Raw genomic sequence first — 443 nt, forward strand, 5'->3', positions numbered from 1 at the left:
CTTTGTTTTGACTCCACTAACTTTTTATGCTGCAGTTCTGTTATGATATGTTATTGCTTTTCTTAGAAGATTAAAGGCATCCTAAAAACTTTTTGTAAGTACCATACTGAACAAAAATGATACAGATAATGTTCATAGCATAATATTTTTTTTTAAAAAAACCACCATCCCATAAAAATAACAAAAATACGCTAACCAATTGACCAGACCTATGTTTCAAACCATCCCATCCTAACCCTTTTTCTTTTTTAAAAAAGAACCATACTGAACATTCATATTCATAGCGCAAGAATTAACTAAGAAACCCACCATCCCAGAAAAATAACAAAACCAAGCTAGCCAATTAACCAGGCCTATCATCACCTCACATCCTATGAAATGTCTGCAACTATAGGAACACCTTAGCATTGTGCCAGAAAAATGACAATGTTGGTACCAATATT

Source organism: Podarcis cretensis, assembly GCF_951804945.1.
Source record: "Podarcis cretensis genome assembly, chromosome: 2".
NCBI classification, from domain to species: Eukaryota; Metazoa; Chordata; class Lepidosauria; order Squamata; family Lacertidae; genus Podarcis; species Podarcis cretensis.